The sequence below is a fragment of the Lates calcarifer genome, linkage group LG13 (assembly GCF_001640805.2).
Source record: "Lates calcarifer isolate ASB-BC8 linkage group LG13, TLL_Latcal_v3, whole genome shotgun sequence".
Lineage (NCBI taxonomy): Eukaryota > Metazoa > Chordata > Actinopteri > Centropomidae > Lates > Lates calcarifer.
In genome coordinates, this window is record NC_066845.1 from 8,828,998 (window position 1) to 8,853,584 (window position 24,587).

Here is a 24,587-nt window from a genome sequence, read left to right on the forward strand (position 1 = left end):
ACAGAATCAGTTTGGGCCTGTGTCCTGCTGGGCGGATGTTAAAACATGCTACCAGCCAGCTTCTGATCTCATAATTTGGCTATTTTCTCTGACTGCTCTCTAATTCACACAGGTCACACAGCTCAGACACTCCTCTTTAGTTTGTTTTCTCTCCGCTTTTTCTGCATCTGCACCCCTTTCATATGAGCACTGTGCTTGAATGTTTGCTTCCATTTTCTTTTGGCATTTAGTCATTTCAGTTACTAACAAAAACCAGTGTATTGTTGATAAGAACAGTCCTGATCACAAACATAAACAGGTTGAGCCCCGAGGATGCTTAAACTCGTGTAGTGTTTTGCTTTGAACTTGTGAGGCTGTTCTTTATTTTTGCTTTGTCTTCTCATGTTTGGTTTGGCTCTTTCGTAACCAAAGTAATCCCCAGGCCTGTAGTTCAGGAAAGAGAAATGATGGAGTGATGAGTGGGGGACTGAGCGGGGAGGAAAAAAAGAGAGGTCTGAGGAGAGAAAGATAGCCATCTGGATCCAGTTTGGGACAATTTCATCCCTCCAGCCCCCCCCCGCCAAAAAACCTAAGACCCCCAATTTTCATGGTGCCTCCTTTTGAGGTGCCATTCCATCAGTGACGGGAGAAATATTTGCCTAAGAGCAAGTGGCATTGTTAAGTTTCAGGAGGTACCTTCATCTCCTGGTCACCTGGTCTAGACATCCCCTCACTTGGCCTTTTAATAAAACATGGAAAAACTGGTTAACTCAGGCTTAGTCATTCTTGATAGACGACGCCACCAGGTGTCAGTTTTCAGGTGTCCTTTTCTATATGTGCAGAGAGGAAGACCGACAGAGAGAAACTGCTTCAAGTTGTAGCCTCGCCGGTTATTAATTTTCTAAGAATGTCTGAGAGGTTAAGGGTCGGACTGAGTGATGGAAAACTCTGACTTCCTGTTTTTAAAGACAGGCTGTGTAAAGCACATGAGCTCTTCTGCATTTCACTGCAATATTTCAGTGTGTCGCAGTGTCTTGTCACAATAGAATAGAAAAAAAAAAATCTGACCTCCTTTATACTGAGGTGATTTTAATCTCACCAAGTTTTTGTGTTCAGGCATACAGCGTGAAGGTGTAAATGAGATACACAGAGAAGCTGGTGGCTCATTGCCATTCAGTCAAACTGAAATGGGCAGACAGCCAGGGAAAAAAAAAGTTATTAAGTGGAAAAATAAATTGTAATTATTCAAAGAGTTAAAGGCATTATCTCCATGGTATGTATTTGCTTCTTTGACTTTTGCTCTCTTTCTCTATCTGGCTCTGTGTCTTTAACCCAGGTAGTCTTTACCATGACTTTAGTCATCCACAAGCATGCATTTAGGTCTGGAATGATAAATGACTTTTGTTTGATTTGTGCAGATGTGTCTTTGGCAAAGGATGCGATATAATGTGTATAATCAAACTCAGAAGTTGTTACTGGTTATTACTCTCTCTCTCTCTCTACACAGACAAGTCGCAAATGTACTGCTTTGTGTCACATCATTGATACTCTCCCCGGCTGCAATTGGGCCCACATTGTCCTGTGCAGACACCACCTTCTCCTGAGACATAAATTCATGATGGGGCCCGTCAATGTGTTTTCCAAAGTCATTATTCTAGAGAAATTAAATCCGACCGATGCAAAATCAAATTTTCCCTCCTAAGATACTGAATCTGATGCATGTGAAATCAAATCTCAAGGGGGCCTGTTTCTTCACTTACATGTCCGGTGGATTTATATATATCCATCTCACAGGGCGGTTACAATGTGAAGCAGGCCTCTGGGAGTCTTTGTGTTGTGTACTGTGCGACTGTGTAATGCTTATTGAATCAGCTTATTGATAGGTGCAGCCAGGGGCAAATATGATGATCACTGACATCTGCTGGTGAGTGGGCATGAACAGGATATTTACTGTATGATGTAGTCCAGTGTATAGTTTCTTTATAGTCTGATGATGAGTTTAATTGGAGACCAGTAACAGGAAGTAGATGGAGGAAATGTGCGGAGGAGGTAAAAGTTAAAGATCGCATTATACCAGACACTGTAGCAGGAGGGCTGTTGTTTGCAGATTTGATTAGGTGATATAAAAAAAATAAAACGTTGCTGACCAGATGCCCAACACTGAATCAGCAGTGCCAGATCAGGGGGACAGCAAGATCCAAAATGAGAAAGAAATTTGGAGTAATTTCAAGTCCAAGAGAGACCAGATGTCCCTAACAGGCCACTGCAGGTTCCTTGCCAAAACGCCATCAAGCAAATGACTATATATCAGGTCAGCCTCACACACACACAGTAACTGGAAACATTACCACTATATTATGAACTTGCACAGGAATCATCAAGAGGTCTTTTTAAAATTGTTTATGTTTTCTGAGACATTCTTGCTGTTCACAGACACACACACACACACACACGCCATACATATATTTTCCTCCACAAATGCAACATGCAACATAAACTAACAGCATCCTTAGCTTCATGTTCATAACCAAACAGGTGTGTGTGCATACACACAAACCTGCAGCACATGCTCACTAGTTTTATATTCAATGTGATATGCTCGGAGCAGTGTTTTTACAAGCCGAAACCCCTGAACCATGTCCACTCCGCTTCCTGTTGAGGAAAAAAAAAAAAAAAATCATCACAGCACCTACAGTATGCTACCTAGCAGTAAGTAACACACATTGCAACTGATGCTTGCTTTTAAAAGTTATTTTGTGACTTTTCTACTCATCATGCAGGTAGAGTGGGACTGACATCAAGGTTAAGAGCCCAATTCAGGCTTAAAATATTTTATGCGGGTGCCAGGTGGCATGGGAGTCTGTCAGATGAGCCACCAGGGAAACCTTTACCTTTTCCAGGAAAGCTGTGCAGATTTACCAACACGTAAGATAGGTCAGAATTCATATTGCTATCATTTTTGTACTCTTTACAAGCTGTATTTAATGTGTTACATCTGGTTCATATACTGCAAATTGAGATATACTTAGCAGTATTCCAACTTAATACACTAGTAGAGGAAATGTGTGCAACATAGCAGAGCTTCATGTTTTTAAAACCTTTTTAAAGTCCTGTACTGTCAAGCTGTGCCACATTCAACATGACTGTGTATCAAAAGCTAACTTTTGGACTCAGGTGTTTTGATAGATACTAGCCTTGCATTGCATTTTGTATTTCATTTTTGCTTTACAAAGTTAGAGAGAGGCCATGACTCCCTGGCTTCTCAGGGTAAATGGATGATAGAAGTATCAATTAAAGCTGCTATGTGAAACACTCTACCATTGCCAGCTAGCTTAGTTATTAGTCAGCAGCAGACAGAGAAGCAGACTGAGATCAGGAGGTTGACAGACTTCAGCAGGTTTGTCTAATTCACTGCGTGGATTCTGTGAGCATACCCCCTTTAAGTTTCCATTAAGCCAAATCAGAACGACAGAATTTGTTGCAAACGTTGTAAAACATACATTTTTTTCTTTTTCATCAAGGCCAAATAATTCTTTGTCTGTTCTCTAAACCTTGTTCCTATAGATCCCCTGATCAAACACGACTGGCTGCAGCAGGCACAGTGCACAGGCACTAATAGTAATGATAGTAGTGCAATGTGTTTTCCTCTGTGTGTGTGTGTGTGTGTGTGTGTGTGTGCTTGTGTGTGATAATTCTCCTCAGAGGCATCTGTTGCAGGTTTCAGGCACATGTTGTGGGATTAAGGAATTAGCCACAACAAATAACCCTCACACACACAAAAATGCACACACACACACACACACGGGCCTGCATGTACACAAGTCACCACATAACAGCCCTGCAATTACAACCCCAGACCACTGTACACATCCACACATGTTCCTCTGGCATTTGAATCTTGTAAGCTTCAGCTAAGTTCTTCTCTTCTTTCCTCATCTCTCTTCATCTCTGCTCTCCTCTATTGAATCTTGGTGACAGTTAAAGAAAAGGTATCTTAGTAACAGTGAAAGTTGCCTTAATGCTGGGCTTATATTAGCAAAAGATAAGGTAATAGGTCAGGGGAAGCCAAGCTGTCAGAGACTCCCTTTCTCTAAAAAGGAAACATAGTAAAGACCACTGAGCTTTCCAGTGTTGCCTCTGGGTTCAGGTTCTAGCTAATCAACGGTGCACACAGCCGTGACTGTTCTGTTCCAGGGGACTGGAGATGGAGGGAGGGGGAGAGGGAGGTGAGAGAGGGGGTAGACAGGATGAGGGTCCTGCTTGAAATGGGGGCATAAGGGGTGGAAGGAGGGAATGAGTGCATGTGGTGGTGTGATTAAGGTGTGTATTCATGTGCCTCAACAACTGTCTTTTTTTTTTTTTTTTTTTGCCTGTGCAAAATCTCATATGGGCTCGTATATGTGTGTGTGTTTAATTCTATGTGCAGATGAACAAATTATGTCAGTGGTACCAAGTCACTTAATAGTCGAGAGTTAAGTGAGTTGTGCTTTTGAGGCTGTGCAATAATCACTATCAGATGTCTGGGTGGAGGAGAGGGACAGGGGAAAGAGACCTAGTGTATGGGTGTGTTGTGAAATGAGATGGAGAGAAGGAAGACAGACGGACACAGAAAGAAAGATGGAGAAAAAGAGACAAAGACAGAAAGTTAATATGGCTGCTGTACGTGCATGACAAAGAATGCTAATACAGTATATAGATGTATTTATATTTCAGATTCTCTTGGTGTGCCTCTCCACTTTGTATAATTGATTTCTAGCATTTCCGCATACATACATTTGACAAGATGCATTTGCAGTACGTTAATCTGATGTGCAAAAATGAGACATTTCATATTCTCAAGCCAAATTGTCTAATTGTCATTTGTTCTGTAGCATCTTTCTCTGTTTTATTTGATATCATTTGATGTTATTTGATATTGATGCCACCTTCTGCGTATCGCCAATATTGACACAAAGTTGAACGCTGTTCATAACTTCACTCTTGATTGGCATCCCTAGCCTGAATCTCAAAACTTCTGGGTGGCATGTTTAGTTTTGCTGTATATAAAGGTGTGTTGCAGCAATTGAGTGTGTAGGCTCTACTTGTATTCAGCTAGGCCCACGTCCTAATCATTGTCAGATGGTGGACACAGTCCTTGCGTCTGGAGCCATTTACGAGGCCTGTGGCCGCCTGGAGGAGGAAAGTGGGGAGGGGGGAATCCACCCAACGAGGCTGTCCTTTGTTGTCTGAGAACGTGTGAGATGGAAAATAGGGAGCAAATGATGGAGAATTATTGGTCAGCCGACACATTTTATATGACAAAGTTAAGTTTTGTTGAGGCTTTAGTTATGTAAAACGTTGTGTTGGATTATTATTTAAGTTTGAAATGGCTCATATTTTGATTGTTGATGGAGAAAATCACTATTCGCATTTGAAACCAACACTTAAGCTGCATCAGATGTGGGTTGTATTTTGATTGAAACAATTTGTCTTGTCCAGCAACCAGCAAAGATTACTCACCACTCAAACAATAATATGTCTTATTATTAAGTTAGAAAATAAATTACGTTGTTAACTTGTGTACAAAATATAATTTTTGAAGTGGTTGATGTGTGCTGAATTACTTTTTATGGAAGGATGAAAGAAAATCTAATTATTAAGAATTTCAAATCGAAATGTAACCCATTGACTCACCTACTTCCAATTGTAAATGGCTTGACTCATGATTGTCATCTGTCTTGAGGTTTGGTGGAAATGAATCAAAAGTCAGTTATGTGGTTTGAACATGGTTTGGTGTAAAAGGCTTCATATTGTTAGTTTCCTTGATTACTAACTCCTGTTCGTACTTGGCTCAGGGTATGCGAATATTTTCCCTAGCCAGTGATGTTATTGCTCTAAAAAAAAAAAAAAAAAATGTTATGGTGCCAGGAACTTGACTCGGCTGCATATGTTGTTTGACATCTTGTCATTTCGCAGAATGGCAAGAAATGGTTTTAGAAATGAGGCACAAGCTCATAAAATAGTAAAACAATCCATTTGACCAAACATCATATTCTGTTTTAAGATTTAATAAGCTCAGACTGGCATGGACAAATGTGAGGGGCTCTGTTGGGTGAACTTAAACTCAACAGAGGTAGGTGAAGGATGTCAAATAAAATATAAATGGAATATTCAACATGCAGCTGGTAAAACAATGAATGCTTTAAAAGGATTGACTAAAATAGTCTGTGTTAAAATATCAACGCTGTGGAGAGTTTTTGAGATGTTTCCATAATCTTTTTTGGTATTTTCAAGAGGTGTGAAGAGTTTCATGTGTTTGGGCAGGTTTCTGTGTCTTACTGTTATTTGTGCAACACTGTTCTGCTTTTTCTTTGTTCTCTTCTGGACACCATAACTCTAGAATGGTCTGCTTACACCTTCAATGAGCATGATTTATTGGGAAATGTGTTAATGGCTGACTTTGCATATCTTCCTTGTACATTCTGAAATAGACATTTTTCACAGTGAGTTCTACTGGTCTTCACATCTTGATAGGTTACTGTGCAGTGCAGATAATGCAGATCTCAAGAGCTGATTCCAAACCCCTTCCTGACCCTTTGCAAATGTATGTAATTAAGCAATGAAAACTTGTTTGAGCTGTGCCACAGCCAGGCCCTCTGCTGCAGGAAATTAAGGATAATCTGGAGGCTGTGGACAGTCTTTGTTGCCACAAGGCGTTCTCAAGGTGAAGCGGCTCTCCTTCGAGATTGGTTTTCATCCCGTGTGAATTAGTTTTGCATGTTTCTGCCCTTACTGTGCCCTTCTCATTACCTCTCAATGTTGTTTTCTGTCTCTGTGTTTTCTACCGTCTGGTATTTTTTTTTTTTTTTGCCCAGCCCTCTTCATGTGACCCTGACAGACTATCCAAAAATCATCCATCTATCCAAAAAAGTTGTTACTCTAAGCTCTGTAATCTCTATGTCTGATTCTGTGGCCTTGCTGTGTATATCATGTATTATTATTTTTTGCTTACTCTGATTATTGGCCATAATCACATTATTGTGTACTTGTAAACACAGCTGCCGTTCAACTACTAACTGCAGTGAAAACATCACAGCAGAGATCATGCTAACACCAATTGTTGAGTTTTTGATATTTTGATTTTCCATGTTTCCCTGTCTGCTCTTCTCCTCCACATTCCTGAGGATTTAGTCAGACTGGGCTGAAGGTAGGGTCGGCCTCACATATAGGATGTTATAGAAGAGCAGTGAGTGGGTCTACTGTATGGAAGTAAGCAAAGGGCTCCGCAGAAGCAGTGTGGTGCAATGTGTTTTGAAACCAAAGAAGCAATCCTTAAAATGTTTACAGTTGTACATTATGAAGATCAGTATTAAATTTAATGTTTGGTTAAAAAAAAACATGTCTAAATTGGTCAATACTTTCCATCCACCTTCTGATGTAATGTCTGCTAAAAAAAAAAAAGGTGCCCTGATTCAGAGAGGACAAACTTAAACTTCCTCGACTGAAGTTCAACAGTGAATGCAATTTTTGGTTGGAAAACATTTCACTTTCTCGCTGATTTGACACACGAGCGCATAATTCCCCAGATTTACTCAGGAGGAGCATGTGATTTCACGGAGCTCCTGCTTTAGCTGTGGTGTTGAGTCATTCTGTGCTTGTTGTTTTTGTGTAATAAAAGACGAGATGACAAAAAGAGGAGAGATTCATTAGAGATTAATTAACCTGTATGATAGTTAATAGTTGTCAGGGTGATTCAGGTTTCTACTCTTGATCTTTCAAATGTTATAAGTCCATCCATCAACCTGTTCATTTGGCCCTATAAAGGTCCTATGTCACAACTCATGAAGGAACAACATAACAGCAACACACAACATGTCATCCTCCTACTCCAAAAAGTACATTTATTAAAGCAAGGGGTCAGTAATGTTATGTTTTGTGTTGGACTATTGCTATAGTAAGAAAAAAGAACTAGCTAATAAGTAGCTAATTTTCTATGTTGCAGTCGCATTAAAGGGGCTATATGTAAGTTTTCTCTGTTGCTGAATGTGGTTCCTTGCTGGGAGCAGGTGGTGGTGATGCAAAGAGCTTCAGCCATTGTTGTGTTTGCAAGAGGTTATAATACCTCTCTGAGCAATGCTACTTCTTCAGGGCGGACTGGATGCTATAGTGACTTGCTATCGTAAAGTGATGAGACAGGCTGGCTAGGCCAGGACTAGCTGGTTAGCATGCTAATTTCATTAGAAGTGATAGAAATAAAAGCAAATCAAGAGTTTACTTTGGTGTTGCTGTTGTTAACTGCTGGAGACAGCTCTTGATGAGTAAAGGAATGAAGTTTGACACTGAATTTGCTACGTTTCTTTTAGACTGGTAAGTAAACAGCTATTAATGCTAACATCCGCTACATAGCAATAGCAAATACTTCTATTTAGTTCCTTTAATCTGTTAAACTATGCAAGTTCATTTTGCACACAACACATTTCAGCCTTACAGTGTTGAAGTGAAAAAAGGTTCCAGAGCAGAACAGGCGGAAAAGATTTGGTAACCTGGCAGGTAAATAGGTTTGTTCCTTGTTTTAAGGCTGCAGGTAGACATGGTACAAACTGAGGGGTCTATAGAGCCAGTAATGAGTCATATCCTTCAAACAGCTGTTCTTGATCTCAGACACCTCCTAAAATTCACACTGCAATGACCATCACACACATATACATACACATACAGACACACAGCTCTAACCTGTTCATGACTCCATACTGTATTTCACACCTCCAGGGGTGTTTTCTGGGGAAACACATCACGTCAGTCACCAACGTCAGGGCGTCAATCAAACTTCTGCAAACACAGTCAATGTTTTCTGGCAGGTGCAGTCAGCAGGGGTGGTCTGCAGACACTTTGAGTTTGACTGACAGGATGCACTTTTGGTGAGTCCTTCTGCGGGCTGTCATCAGGTAGCAAAATAAATTGGGTTATTTTCAATGACAACATCTAACAGTGAACTAAAAACAACATACAGACAGGATATATGAGTACTGTGGGTTTTGGACCTGTAACCATATGTTAATGAGGACATTAAATGGCAGACAAAAGTTGAATTTTAAAAGGTTTGCTGCCATCTGCCCTCTGCTGGAAACACAGTATCTATATTACATCAAAAAGGTTTGCAAAGGGAAGAAGTTCAGCTGAGGTCAGGCTACATGCAAAATATGTTTGCCTGGATTTTATTGGAGTTGGCAGGAGTTTGCCTAAGAGAATTAAAGCTCCCTGTTTTGTGCTGCTGGCGTCGATATTGCCATTGTCTCATAAATAGACCCTGAGCATGTTTTTCATTAAAGAATAAAAAACGATGAACATCCTTGACACGGTGTTCCACTCGGTGTAACTCTTTGAATTTTGAATTAAACTGCGAGTGTGTGTGCTCACGCACAAACAGTGCAATTTTAATTTGACATCCAAGTTAAATGAAGCCTGCCTGTGTGCAAGATCTGTTTTCTAGCTGGAGAAAACATACTGTGCCCCTTGTTACAAATGATTAAAGTATCAGTCCTGTTCTCTGCTTCACTGCACTCACTCTCCCTCCCTGCTCTCTGTACACTATCTCTGTCTTTCTCAAGGTCTCAAGGCTCAAGGGCTTCAGTAAATTCAGCAACAAGAATTTAACTTGTGACTTTTTGTTTCTGCACTAAACATATCTTATAGGGAGAATACAGTAACTATGCAGCGATCAATGTATTTTAAATCCCAAACTTTACACGTTTTCAGACTGAAAAAATCCTCCTCTTCTCCTCTCACAACCTCTCTAAATGATTAAGTATTTTGGACGTAAAAATCCCAATTATTTTGTTTTCCAGTTTCCCCACATTTTCCCCAACATATTCTGCCTTTTCCAAATCCCCCTCTTTATAATATATTAAAATCCAGATCTGAGATGGTATTTGAATGTAGCAGCCATGGTTAGTGATGCTTTTCTGGGGGAGTTTCTTGCCTGTAATTGAGTTGGATGGTTTTCATTGTAATCTAATCCAGCCAGGTTGCTGTAAATACAATTACAGAGCTGCTGCTGGCTGTGGAATACAGCCTTCCTGTGAGTGTGTGTTAAAGAGACACAGAGAAAGAGAAGGGAAAAAAAAACAAAGGTAAAGAGAAGATAACAGAAAAAAGACAAACACACGTGGTGCCAGTTTGCCAAAATAAAGTGACAAATTTCAATTTGCACTATGCTGCCCTGCTTGAGTCTAGTTTTGTTTAGAGTTGCATCATTGCTGTTTTTAGGTTTAGGATTTTTGTCATAAACACAACTTGACACTGGGCATCGGGCACACTGCCAGGTAGACATACAGGTTGCTGGTGTGCGCTTTTACGATGTGGGTGGGGTGCATGTGTGTGTTCCCATGTGTATGCAAGACCAGCTAACAGAAGTGCCTCAGAGCAGTAATGTGTGAGTGCAGGGTAAAAGGCCAGCCATGCTGAGTGATTGCCACATTACCCATAAGTATGAATCAATCTTCTGTTCAGACATTTGGCTATTTACAGACTCACATGAATTTGATCATGTGTTTTCTTTTAATGGTTTTCTAGGATTTGCTAAAACCTCTATGGCGGCACTGTTTTACTGGATAGCACTGCAGATGGTGGAGGGTGAGTGGTATGTCTGCTTGTCGAGTGGTCTGTGATCAGAATATAGTGCAGGACAAATTTAATATTCTTAGAATGGGAAGGCATGTGAATATGTTACTGTGCAGTGTTTGTTTTTCACCATATATAGAATTTATTTCAGTGAGACAATTAGATTAACCCCCACCCAAAAATGAGCAAAGAGTCTGCACAGTACTTGAGCTGATGAATTCAGAGTGGGTGGGGCCTGGCAAACAAATAAATTCTCAGCCTGTGACAAGCACTGAAAATACATGGATTTTGGACAACTTTTTTTTTCCAAGCAGGTTTTTGTCCGTTATCATGCAGAAAGTGTATGTATGCATATACACCCAAGATTGAGATGTAAATATAAGGACACACAGTAGGATAACCTCTATGCACAGATAATGGTCATGCCAGTCACCTTGGTCTGTATTGTACTGTATAGATTGGAAAGAATACCCTAGTTTAACCTCTGCCCACAGTACACAATAATTTCTCCTTCTCCTTCCCCTTCTCCTCCTTTCTTCTTTGATCCCTCCCAGATCTGCATCAAACTTTTAATTCTGTAAACTTATTTGACTACCACAGGGCTAGTTGTACATAGTCAATATCACACTCAAAACTTTATGTTACAAAATAACAGTGATGTTGAGATGTGTGTGAAAAAAGACAATATTTAGAAAAAATACAAGACAATATAGAGATTGGTTTTATACGTATAGTTTTCATTGGACTGACATCATGCTGGTTATTATATGGCTAATGAGATGTGTATGTATGAGTGGTTATTTTTATCTTGTCTTGGATTTATGTGAGTGTCAAATGATTGAAGGCTGCAATCTGTCTGTCATCAGAACACATCACCTTCACATATGTGTTCTCTAAACAACACCATTCTCTTATCTGTTTAAGGTTTCACACAGATAAGAATAAGCGCGTTCCAACTAAACGCACGCAGATGAAGACCATCACTCATGAGTAAATGTGTCTGCTTCTATCTACATATACATGTGTTTCCACCGCAGGCTGGTTCTTTTCTCAAGTCATCCTACCTGTCAGTGTTTTCATTGGCCATTGTGAAGCAGAGAGCGAAATGACAGTTTGCAGGAACTCAGTGAAAGAAGGGATTTAGGCAGTAATCCGCCTCACTGATCCTTTTTAGGAACAACCAACTGTCTGGCACACCGCCTGGCTCTTGCCACGACACGCCTGCTTTTGATACCTGAAGGCTGGACTGTAAACTGACACCCACAGTGGCATTTTCTGCTTCCCACATACTTCAGATCAGACATGAGGTAGATTGAAGCTATTTCACTGGGTTAGTAAAAGAACTGCTTGTTGGCTTGCAGATGAACTGACATTGTAGCCATCAGGGTTTAATAAAAATTCTGTTTTTCATATGTATGTATTGTTAACAATCTTTGAGTGTTATTATTTGCAAGGATGCTTGAACTTGATGCTGTTATGATATGGGTTATTTTGCCCTCTCAGTGTCCAGGTCAGGTCAAACAGAAACAGATAGCATTATTTTGTTTGAGGACATTTGGAATAAACAAAGACTGACTTGTAAACTCCTCCATCAAACTGGTGCCTAGTAGGGTTCATTGGTTGAGCTTCTCCACACATTATCCACATTTTTGTTATCATCTTCTGACTGATTCAGTTTTGCCCTAAGTTGATAATCGGTGTTTGTTCAGTTGACCCTCTTTTAAACAAATCCTCTCTGTCTTTGTAGCAGAGCAGTTGCCAAAGAGATGAGTTTGAGTAATTAATCTTGCTCTATAAATCTTCCGTTCATCTTGAAGTCAAGCCTAGACCTGGGTTATGTTTTCATATCCTCATAGATGACTCTCATTTATTATCTTCTTCTTTCTGTCAGCAAACAAACTCATGCTTTATTTTTTTAAAATCTGTGTGACATTTTTAAAAGCATATCCAAAGGCATACATTTCATTGTAATATGGATAAGGCTTGTGCCCTGTCATGACTATTAAAGCATGGAAAGCTTTGGTCCTGAGGGCTTATTATGCTTGAGCATATGTGAGCTAAAAGAAGTATTATCCAGCAATTACCAAATGGCATGTCACTTTCTTTGTCAGGAACTGAATGGCACCTTTATTTGAGTAAATGTAGTAATTGTAATTTCTTTTTCCACTGGTTGTGGTTTGAGAGATGTATTAAAAGTTTGTAGAGCTTTGATTTATGGACAATCTGGCCTTTTTAACACCTAATATGAATTGACCTCTTTGTCTAATGGTGGTTCTGACTTTGGGGGATAACGCATGCAGAAAAGGCCACAGACAGACACACAACAGAGACACACACTCACTCACACATGCATAAGGCTGGAGTGGTTTATAGGGTGGCAATAAAAAGAAACGCTGTGTGAAATGAATCCAGTGTGACTTACAGTGTTTTGGAGGTTGTGTTTTCTTAGAGATGAAGAAATGGACCCGCCCAGAGTGTCATGTTTATATAAAGAATTTTTATTTGAGTTTAATTTTCCAACTCTACAGGTGGGGATGTGTACAACCTGACCCTCCAATCACAAGATCTCATAAAATGTGAAATCCTTGGCATACAACCTGTGTGTCTGTAGTACAGAAAACAAAATGGTGTAAGGTGACTGTATATGTCCCTCCTTTGTATGACTTGATTTATGTTTCCTTTTAACCTGATGCATCAAATTAAAAAAAGACAAATATATTAGGTCTGTGAAAGTTGCTTGGCATCAAGAAAAATTACAGCTAAAGATTTTATATGAATCTGAGGGAAATGTTGCATGTGATCCTTTTGGGTACCACAATCACTGTGCGTTAAGAAGAACCTGTAAGTTAAAAAATATTACAGGTGTACAAAGTAATGAAAGAATAAAACTTTCCTGGTTTGTGTTTCCATTGAATTCTTTATTTAACCATCGTAGGTCTATGTCACTCTTTTACAGTAACCGTACTCTGATTAACTGTGTTTTTGTTAAGGGGCCACTATATTTTCTTACTGTATTTTCTTCTGTTTGTCTTTTGTGTGTGTGCATGCAGGGACTGTAGAGCTGTGTGACCACCCCATCTGTGAAAGTAAAACTCCACTTACATCAACCCTAATTTACAGGTAAGAACAAAGTCAATAATTCAGTCAATCAGTAAGATCAGTCAGATGCTCTTCCCATGTACTATCTCTTTGATTGCCAGGGTTTTGAATTTTTTATTTTTTATTTTTTTGCACACTAAAATGTATTCCCGCAGCTACTACAAGATATTTTGGATTGTTGTGTTCATCAAATACTGAATACAGTCCCTATAAAATGCCACTGAAGTACATTTTTTTATAGGAAACATTTAATATAAGTGGTCATCCAGTGGTGATAATGATATTGATTATTTATATACCTCCAAATGTCCTGTATTTCATCACATATATGTTAATCACATTTCCTTTTAGTGGTTCATATAATCTTTCACAAAAATCAATAAAAATGCTGAAGTATATTGATCATCTAGAAATTGTAATAAACTAACAAAGGATGATCGGTGTGGTCCATTATGGTCCTATATAAACTGAGGAGAGTCAGGTCCTCATCGAGAAATCTGAAGCGCCGGGACTACCTCCCTAATTTCTCTGCAAATTTTGGAACCAACCATACTAACCAAAATAGCCCACAGAGTGCAGCTACAGTATATCCTGGAAGGAGGAGGATGGCAGTAAAGGGAGAAAGTCTCACGTTGCGTGTTTCTCTGAAATCCAAACTTGCCAAGAGCAACATATAGACGGACACCATATCCTTCATAAATTACTGTATATTTGACTTGTCCTAAAATATCTAACTTGAGCTGTAAAGACTCCCTCGTAGCCTGCATGATCGGTGCTATTTTGCTCCTTGTTCTCTTGGCCTCAAGCACATTGTCTCTGAAGAGAATTTAGTGTCTCTGAGCAGAGGCTCTGCACAAACATAAGAGAGACTCTTTAAAGAGAGACAGCATTATAACATGTAAAAAAATATTCATGCTCTTTCGTTTGTTTACATCTCGTGAAAATTTGGCGATCAAACCACCAAGTTGTGAGCACTGCTTGCTTGCAAATATAAATGTTTCCTGGGGGACAGCAATCTGTAACCTTAGCCTGTGCTAACACAAGTGATTTAGCCTCAGTTGCCAAGAGGAAATTTATTAGTATCTGGGAGCATTTTATAACTAGCTGCATGGACAACTACAACAACTAAGGAGGTTTGTAACATGTAAAAGCACCATGAGCTGAACCAGGGCTATTCAGCATTTGAGTACATCTGTGATGCATAATCACGTGCTTTACAAGCTGCCTACTGTCAAGTTGCTGAGGCCAGGCCTTCCTCTTAAAGCGCAGACGTGCACCGATAGTTTGCTAAACCACTTTACCCATCCATGCCACAGGTGATTTGCTAATAAAATGATAGCTTTTGTTGGCTATTAGCATTGTTGAAACCCTTAAACAAGATACTCTCCCAGACTCATTTCTCATGTAAAGTGGTGCCACAGGAAAGTGTAGAAGTGCACAGCAAAGTGTGTCAGGGAAGGTTTTGCATGGCATAGCTGACATCTGGACCAGCACATTCTCTACCTTGTTTCTTAGAGGACACTGGGCCATTCAGCTAGACAATGCAGGTGCTGTTTAATGCACTAATACATATGGATGTTTTCAATGAGGCTTCAGCCAGCAGTTTGGAGTATATTGAGCAGATGGTACTTGGGTAGCAGAGTGAGGTGAAGGAGAGGTTCTCACTGGTGTTATTTGAATCTGTTAAAGCCTCAAACAGGAGGCATCCTGGCTGATTATGTCCATGTTCAACATGTGTTAGTTTTATCTGGTCCTTTTAAAAGTGCAGTATGTCAGCGGCTTATGCACAAACATTGTTGAATTTATTCATCACAGTCACGGAAAGGAGCCAGAACATTGAGAAGGAGTAGGCCTCCTTCACAATGCCATGATCCAGGTTGCCTTCACTCAGTGGAATGAGATCATTGTGCTTAAGAGGGTTGTGGATTAAGACTAACTTGTGGAACGCACCATTTGTGTGAATGAGGCATGTGTATGCCCTGTGTGTCTGTAAATTTCTGGGTACTGTGATCTATGTTTCACTTGATACAGCTCCAAAGAGGCTGGCATAGCCTTGAAAGCATATAAAATAGAAATTAACTGTAGGGGTAAATATTTGCTTCCAGGGTATCACGTTTCTTTTAATATTCTGTGTTTACTCTGTGTGTCCAGGTTGACAGCATGGATGTAGGTCTTGTGGGTTTTTTCTCTTTTTATAACTTGAGGTTTTCCAACATGACTGGTTAGGCTTCAACTTTACTACATTATTACTACATTATATTACTATATTATTTGTAAGGTTTGAATAAATCATTGATAAATGATAATTAGTGTGGCAACAGATATTTCAATCTGGCTTTTAACTTTCAATTTTGAATAAAATGAAGAAAATTAATACAAAAATTATTTTATCGCCACAGCAATACTTAATACGACAATATTTATTTCAAATGCAAATAGTGGCCCCACTGGAGATGCATATTTTTGATATCCTGAAGAACCTTTTACTACAGTATAACAGTTTAATTTCTGAAATTCTGTGTAATATGGTACAGCATTTACTTCTCCAACCAGTTCCGTCAAACCTATTTTAGTTGTTAATAAGAACCACTCTTTAAGGCAGGTGACCCACCCTCAGTGTGAGTCAGTTGCAGAAGAAACACTCCTATGTGGTGTCCATATTAAACAGTAGCCTGGAACCTTTGAGAGGGAGACACATGTTTCAGCAGGGCCATTACTGCTGTAACATGAGAAGGTGATTTCACGTGCACACATACACCGAGGCAAAATCATAAACACACAGAAGGAAAGGCACTTGTGAACCCACGTGCACACACACAGGTGTTCTGGCAACAGCATCTTTCAGCAGTGACGGGGCTCTACCCTGAGGTACGCCCTGCAGAGTGGAGAAGCAGTGCAAGTGTGTGTGTGTGTACAGATGTGTAAGTGTAAATGAAGAGGGAAGTAGCTATCGGTGAGGTCATGAACTTGTAAAGGAAAAAAATAGAAGCTTTCTTGTGCTTTTCCATTACATCTCGCTCCAAGGACATCTGTTGTGCATTTGTTGTAGATACCAACGAGATTGTGTGTAAATATTCTCTTCAATGGATAAATGTTCTTGTTACTATTATTTCTCATAAGAGACATCATAAAGTAGGTGAGTTTCCATTGCAGGCTGTGGCTTTATCATGGCAGAGGTTTCCAGTGACTGAAGCATATTAGACTGGTGAAGGAGTCTTTTTAACTTCAGCTAGTGATATTTAACACTGAGGCCTTAAAACTACATGTACATGAATAAAAATGATTGGGCAATAAGAATAAGACATCAGTTTTTCATATTAAAATTTGATAAGAATTATGTAACACAGTAAAACACCTCAAAAGTAACAACAAAAATCTCAATCTGTAACTCAGTGACTGGGGGTACATGTTGTTTGTCCCCAAGGGGGCACCATACCTGTAGTTTTCTTCCACCTGTTGTAATCAGATGAACATCAACAGATAATTTAAGTTAGAAGTTTGGAAGACTTTTTTTTTTTTTAAATGATCATTAAATTTTACTCTTGTCAAATAGCTTGGATTGTTTCTATCCCCTTTGCACTTACTAGTATGTTAAAGCAGTGAAGGTGTGTTGTAGTAAAGCTTTTACTGAGTTTCAAGCATGCAGTAAATACATTATTAGGTTCCACTCAGTTGCTCAAGCCAAGGTTTTATCAGACAGATCTCAAGTGCTGCTCACTCGTCACTGTGTGTGAGCTGCTGTGGTAGAGGTTTTTCTTTTAAGCGCAGTTGTTCTTGCTGCCTCCCATTTTCTTTCTCCCTCTCTGTCTCTTTTTCACTTTGTCTCTCTTTTCTCTCGCTCTCTTCTCTCTCTTTTTCTCATACACACAAACAGCTGTCCACATGCTTCAGAAGCCCACTAGCATTCAGCAGCAGCAGCAGGACCAGAAAGTACTTAGTGGTCTAAAAGAGGGAGCAGTTGGCTTTTGTCATAAGCCCTGCTTGGGCTAGAACAGACTCCTAAATAAACTGCTGCAATGGGACACCACTGTTTACCAGCAGTGACTGTATTCAAAGTGTAGCAGTATTGTCTCTGCGGTTGCTCAGCTGTGATGAGCCAAAACAGAAAGAGTACCGGCATGTGTATGTGATATGTGATGAAAGTAGAAGGGGAAATGCACAAAAGAGGAGTTTTCACAAAAGCATGAATAAGATTTAAGTTTGGAACTTGCTAATTTGAGATAATAATACTTAGCATTGCAAACTGCTCTAGTGCAGCAACTTGTGATCATTCAAAATAAAGCCTGACATGAAAACAAATTACTTCCAAACCTCCACTGCCACAAGATGTCGGTACAGGGGAGATGAAACTACTCATTTCATGTAATTATTTTTTTCTTAATGTTTTACAGGAGATAAACAAGTCCTATAACACTGTTAGAAATGTACATGCTTAATATGTACAACAGCTGAAAAGCTAAATACAACTTGAAATATACTTCTGTTAAACTGGTTTTGAGTTCTACACCGGCTTGGTAAGTACAGGAAAAAAAAAGAGAATAGCCATGGAAGTGCGTCACAGAGATACCAAGCCCACAACATCCCTCCCCATTTTTTCCATGAGTATACACACACATACACGTGCACACACCAAAAATTTTGACTGAAACACACGCATTGACCTTGAGGGTGTTAGTAGTGTTGACGTTTGTTTGGACGGGGCTTCAATTCCTCAGACTGCTGCAAGGTCACATGGCTTGACATCAAAGAAAAGAATTTCTTCCTGGGCGACACTGAGAGCTCCGGTGTTTATTCTAAAAGTCTGTCTGTCTCGCTATCTGTGTTTCTGTCTATCTGTGGTGATGGCTGCCTTCGTGTCTGACTGTGCAGTTACCTGCAATTGTCTCTTTGTTTGTCTCTTTGCACAATATCTGTGCAGCTCTTTTTCTCCATCTTGGTCTCAGTCACTTTCTTTCTTGTTTAGCTTTGGCAAAAAAAAGAAAAAAAGCACACCATGTGCTTTGACAACAGAGAAAGATGAACTGTGGGCTACAATGGAAAAGCATTTATTTGTTGCCATGCATATTATGTTGTCAGCCCACTGCCTGTTAATGTGGAGTGACTGGATTTGGCCAGTTCTTCTGTGCTTTTCACTTGAATGACATTTAGCAAAAACTGGTGATTGCTCCATTTCTCTCCATGTTGGACAAACAGTGTTTTCTTTAGCAACGCTCCTTTAAACCACAGCCAGCTGAAATGTTGTTAAGAAGCACATAGTTGGTCTTTGTGGCTTGGAGTATAATCCACCTGTCTCATATAACTCATTGTCTTCATCTTCACACCACAAGTCCGGTCAGGATGAAGTGATTTGTTCTTTGGTTACTGGCTACAGATCAACGCCCACAAGGGGTGATGAGAAGCAGAACAATAGGGCATGTGAACTACAGCAACAGAATTGGATTCAACCTGTGCAGCGTATAATAAAAAGTATGTGACGACGACATGACTCCTAATAAAATCTGTGTTTTGTGAGGAACACTAGTTTGATCGTCTGATTGTCTTGTCACAGCGTTTGAAGCGCCATGCTGTGTCTTCACTGCAGAGTAATTCATGTGCATGGTTAGCTGTGAGGTCTTATCCCCGGGGATATGCTTTGTTTTGATGTCCTGCTCTGCAGCCAGATGAATGGCCACATGGAGAGCCAGGGGGGAGGAGGGAACCTCTGGACATGTTAAAGGACACCTGTGGGGCTTTAGGGGGGCCTCTGCGTGATGGACGTGGTTCCGCTTCAGGTGGCAGTAATTTCTCTAAGAAGTGGGGAGGGGCAGTGGGGTCGGATTTTGTGTGTGTGTGTGTGTGTGTGTGTGTGTGTGTGTGTGTGTGTGTGTGTGTGTGTGTGTGTGGTGTGGTGTTGGGGGGCTGCTTGTGGGCTGTGAGTGTGTACATGTGATGTGCTTCTGTCTGTGTTGCAATTTTGAAAACAAGTTAAAGTTTTTGTAACTGTTACATTGACGCATTGCTGTGTTGTGTGTCTGTTTTTGTAGTAGCTTTTTATCTGCCTTAGCATTAAGTGAAATAACTGCTCCCTTTCACTCCGCATGTGTGTTTGTATGCACACATACCTTGTAAACACATACAGTGTGTGCGTGTGCCTGTGTGTAGGCCTATCTCTGAGACAGTAATTGCTTTTAATACCACTAGGAACACTACACGGATCGTGACAGAGTCTCACCCACAGCTAATGATTATGTAAATACAATAACCTGAATAATCTGAAGACATAATGGTGTGTGTGTGTGTGTATGTGTGTGGGTGTCTTGCCTAATATACTTTTATCTCTTATCATATGGACATCAGCTGCTAGACAAATGTGGCATTGTTGAAGGCTGAGATAGAGCCGAATGTGTGCACACATGCATGCATGTTTGTCTGTGTGAAGCTGCGCTTTACGAGTTCAGAGCCTCATCTGTTCTCTCCACCTGATACGGAGTTGGACCAGCTAGCATTAGGTTTTTTAGATCAGAGGACGGGAGCTTGTTATTAAATGTCACAGGCCGATCTTCTAGAATATCCAATAATGTTTTAGCAACTACCTCAGCCTTTACACATGGACACACATGCACACTGACTGCTAGTCTCTGTATGAAAAATGAAAGGATGGATAATAGAAACACCATGGTATGAAACTGAAAAAAAACAGGACTGTTCTAAAACTCACAGCACCATATAATCTGTCTGCTGTCCATGTATGTTTCGGCACATATCCTTCCCTTAAAAGTGCACAAATATAGCAAATTTTTTTTGTAACTTAATCAATCGAAAAATAGCAACAATTACTGTAAGTTTGTAGACAGAGCAAGGTTTCAGATTTATTGTCCAGGGTCAACTGATTTCACACCATTCACACACCAGTCTCCATCAAAAATCAGGCAACTTGGCACAAAATCTATTAACACACTCTTTGCTTCACAGTAAAAGCTTTTTACTGGCAAACCACTGTTGACTATCTCTGTAGCAACTATAGGAAGAGCAGCCTTAGTCATTAAGAGCAGCAAAAGTGTTCAATTTAAAATAAAGACATCAAAATATGAACATTTACTGGCACTGTAGAGGCAGTGTGTAATACTGTGGTCAGCACTAAAATGGTGTAATTTAGTGACGTGATAGCAACATTCTTGAAGGACACACTTCGATAATACAAATCAGTACAGATGCATTAATACATTCTCAGTACACACACTCACTCACACGCATGAAAACACACGTCAAGGGTCCTTTTGTGCTCTTGGGAATGACTAGATTGAGTTACAGTGAATGACTTGTGCTGTTGTTGATACCTTAACAAATTTAGCTGCATGTTCCCCTCGCCTCTCTTGACCCTGATTACCTCGAGCTGCATTTGAAGGAAGTTTCAATGAAGCGCAAATAAAACAGCTGCCCAACATAAAGTGATTTGTTTATTCAAAGTGATTCAAAATTGTATTTATAAAATGTGTTTGTGCTAGATATGACTTTGAAAGATTAAAGATGGCTTTGGTTCTAATTAGATTTAGACAAACAAGCTGAACATGACACATGGAGAGCAAAGCTAAGCGCTGCTTTTAATTTGGCCATTGCCCAGACTTTCTGGTGTATCACACTGTAGCATCTTCTGTCATCAGTTCAGCAATTTTGCCTCACACACACACACACACACACACACACACACACACACGCCACATAAATGATTTTATTACATTAGTTGCTGAATACAGGTTCTTTAACAGCTCTGTAATGAGGAGCTACAGGTTTGTATAAACAACCACCCAGATCACAAAATGTGGCGATGACACCTGTGCACACAAAGACCAGAGACATTAATGCTTTTTAGGAGTAATATGATGCAGCCAGAAAGCCCCAGCAAAACACTGCTGTGCTAGTGCTAGTGATGCAGAGAAAGAGGTGGGATGTGTACAATGTGAGGATATCTGTTAATGTAACGCTGTACGCTCCATATGAATTAACATCATGTGGAGGCAATAAGAGGATTTGATTTAATAGAAGAATGTTGAGGAATGTTCTCAAAATCCTCTGACGAACCGTGCTGTCTGACACTTGTCGACTAATGCATGCATACATTCATTCATATACACACATGCCTACACACACAATCAGATTAGATGGTGCAATATTTTTGCACAGGCATGCGCTTCCAGTCAAAAGGAAATTGAATTTAGGTTCTCTTAACACAGCTGGTCATGTATATATGCGTGTGTGTGTGTGTGTGTGTGTGTGTGTGTGTGTGTGTGTGTGTTGCATGTGTACCCAGATACTGAGTGACTGAGTGGTTGTTTCTTGCTTTTCCTTAATCACCAACAATATTGCCACCAGCTGTGCAGCAGCATGATCCTTGATGTTTTGTATGTTTGGTATGTCTTGCAGTTTTTGATAAAGTGGAGTCAGACCGAACCATAAGTTCACTAAGTGATTTCAAGTTTAACAACAGCCTCTTTTATCACATGCTGTGCTAATCAAGAACCGCAAAGCGCAGACAGTTTTACTCATAAGCACATGACTTAAAAAGCTATCTCTCTGCCATTTGTTAAACAGATGTGCGATTGATGATCAGATCAGATGCTTTGCTGCAGTCATTTGTTGCTCACTAGGATTCCTTGCTCCCATTTGATGCATCTTTCACCCTCGTAGAAATGCAAATCAAATCCTGAGATTCCTATCTAATATTAGTATTATTAACACTGTATTTATATACCTATAGCCAAAACTTAGATCATATTTAGATTGTGTTTTATTCTCATTTTTAAATCATCATGAACTGAATAAAACCCAATTATCATTTATTATAATAAATAAATAAATGTTATTATTTTATATTTATTTTCTTCTGAGAGTAATAAGTTAACTGCTAATCAGGTAATACTTGACTCTAAAGTCCAAGAGGATAAATAATTTCAGCCAAAGGTTTCTTCCTTTTCACTGTGGTGAAATAAATGAAACATCTCTCCTTAGTATATACACAGTACACACATTTGCACAGGCAGGGCATACATGTACACACATTGACCAGCGGAGGTAAAGACGATCAGTTTGCGGTTTCCGCACGGAACAAATGCATACACACACGTGCGTATAGGCATGTTGCTACGTGTCAGAACTGTTCGCTTGGAGTGCAGAGGTCATCCTGAGGGGTCAGGGTGTCAGTCTTATGTTTCAGTTATAGAAGAGGTCCTCTGTTATACACTGAATGGACACTGTGAATAGTGTCCTCCAAGAGACAGAGAGGGAGATGGTGGGAGTCAGGAAAGAGGGAGAAACGGAAGAAGAGAAACATAAGAAAAAAACAAGTTGGTGTGGGTGAAGGGTTGGAGGGTGGGTGAGAGAGGAACTGAGCATTCATGTTTTCAGATCGCAGGATGATAAAGATCTTAATGACGTGTTAGGGTAACAGAGTGTGTAACCACATATGTGTGTGTGTGTGTGTGTGAATGTGTGCATGTCTGTGTATGTGTGGATATGTCCTAGTATTTGCTAGTATGCATACATACATGTCAATATGCAATGTATGAGTGTGAATACTTGTGTTAGAGTGCTGTGCGTGTCAGTGTACGCATAAATGAATGCATGTTTTGTGTGTTTGGTATGTCTGTTTCTCTCCGAACATAAAGGATCCATGGTGGTCATACGAGAACCTGCCGTGAACTTAAGGATCCTTGAATAGTGGAAGCTCTATATTTGGGAGCTGGACCGAGGCTACTGACCCTAACGCTGACCCCACACCTGCCCTGTGTGTGTGTGTGTGTGTGTGTGTGTGGACATGGTAGGAGCTGGATAGATTAGGGACACGCAAATGAGTGTGTGTCTGTTTCTACCTTTCTCTAGTGTCTTATAAAGCATCATGTCTTGGTGTGTTTGTGTGTCATTTAAAAGAACTTTTCAGTCTATCACAAAACACAAAGTAACACAGTTACGGGTAAGACAAAAATGTAACTGCTGAATTCATTTTCCATGTAGTTAGCCATTAGGTTCTTCTCTGCCACATTCAGTTCATCTATTTTCTGTTCAGATGACCTGTTTCTACTTGTGTGAGACAATCAAACTGATGCTGAAGTTGCCTCTATTCCTGAAGGGTTTGGAATAGGGGATTTTATTTTTTGTGATATTACATATGTCTTCCTTCTTAAGTTAGAAAAGCTAAAGCTTCTGTAGCTTTTATGCATGTCCCTGCATGAGCAATCACTGTCAGCAAATGCATGACCAGTCTCTCAGTTCTTGTTCCGTATTTAGGTCTCAGGGTTCAAGGGTCAGGGGGGTCGAGAGGCAGTATGAATGACTGCCTGTTATCAGGTGGCAAACAAAAGAATGTATGTGTGTGCTTGGATTTAAGAGAGAGAAACAGGAAACAAAGATTGACTGAATGACAGAAGGAAAGAGACGGAGCAGGGAGGGATCGTGATAGATGGAAATATAAACACAAACAGGAGACAGAAATCTATAGGCTGGCATCACGGAGAGAAACAAACTTTTTCCCACATTTTTCCAATTCCCTCCACCCTGTCATAGTTCACATATCCTTCTCACACTCTTCAGAGGCTTTTAGAGTTGCTGTCTTTGTATGGATTGGTTCACATCAGTGTAAGAAAATGGTGTAGGGTGGACATGTTGATGTCAACAACAAACAAGCTTGCAAAATGCAAAGCTGTCTACAGTCTTTCCATAACTTGAATGAAAGAAAGTGAAATCCTAGCTTAATTAAAGCTATATTAGAGTCCAGTTTTTGCTTTTGTTGCTATTTTAATAATGCTTATATCACACACAGTCTGTATCATAGTGAACAAACATAACTGTCATGGAACACCCTGTGGAAATACAGTAATTTGTCAAAACTAAACATCTGATAGTCAAACAACTTTCTCTGGCAGCCTGATTTTGGGTAA

General features: G+C 39.9%; 1 protein-coding gene across 1 annotated transcript in view; it reads left to right on the plus strand.

The window, feature by feature from the left end:
- Nucleotides 1–24,587, plus strand: part of bmpr1ba (bone morphogenetic protein receptor, type IBa) — a 68,947-nt gene that overhangs the window by 5,681 nt on the left and 38,679 nt on the right. Inside the window, exon 2 of the mRNA XM_018668849.2 lies at nucleotides 13,629–13,698. The gene's annotated coding sequence lies outside the window, so the exon portion shown is untranslated. The remainder of the gene's footprint in view (nucleotides 1–13,628; nucleotides 13,699–24,587) is intronic.